At 38.4% G+C, this 307-nt stretch overlaps 1 protein-coding gene across 1 annotated transcript in view; it reads left to right on the top strand.

The window, feature by feature from the left end:
• The window catches only part of LOC109328755 (probable histone H2A variant 3), an 18,708-nt gene that overhangs the window by 4,656 nt on the left and 13,745 nt on the right, over positions 1–307 (top strand). Inside the window, exon 2 of the mRNA XM_019562360.1 lies at positions 47–51. The gene's annotated coding sequence lies outside the window, so the exon portion shown is untranslated. The remainder of the gene's footprint in view (positions 1–46; positions 52–307) is intronic.

Here is a 307-nt window from a genome sequence, read left to right as displayed (position 1 = left end):
GCTTTCTTGGTTTTCCACACAGCTAGCATATCTGAATGCTCCTGAGATCTGGTCTGACCTTCTTCATTGGTTGCTTTCTCATTATCCAAGTATTTTGAGTATGCATCCTCTAAAGCATCTGCAACATCATCAGACACGACCTTTCTCTTCTCTTTTGGAGAAGATTCGTCAAATTGTACATGGATAGACTCTTCTACTTGCATTAAATATTTATTAAAGACTCTGAAGGCTTTGCTATGCATCGAGTACCCCAAAAATATTCCTTCATCCCCTTTTGAATCAAATTTTCCTAAAGCCCACTTTCCAT

Source organism: Lupinus angustifolius, chromosome LG15, assembly GCF_001865875.1.
Source record: "Lupinus angustifolius cultivar Tanjil chromosome LG15, LupAngTanjil_v1.0, whole genome shotgun sequence".
NCBI lineage: Eukaryota > Viridiplantae > Streptophyta > Magnoliopsida > Fabales > Fabaceae > Lupinus > Lupinus angustifolius.
Note: the sequence above shows the minus strand (reverse complement) of the source record. Positions and strands in the feature narration are given on the sequence as shown.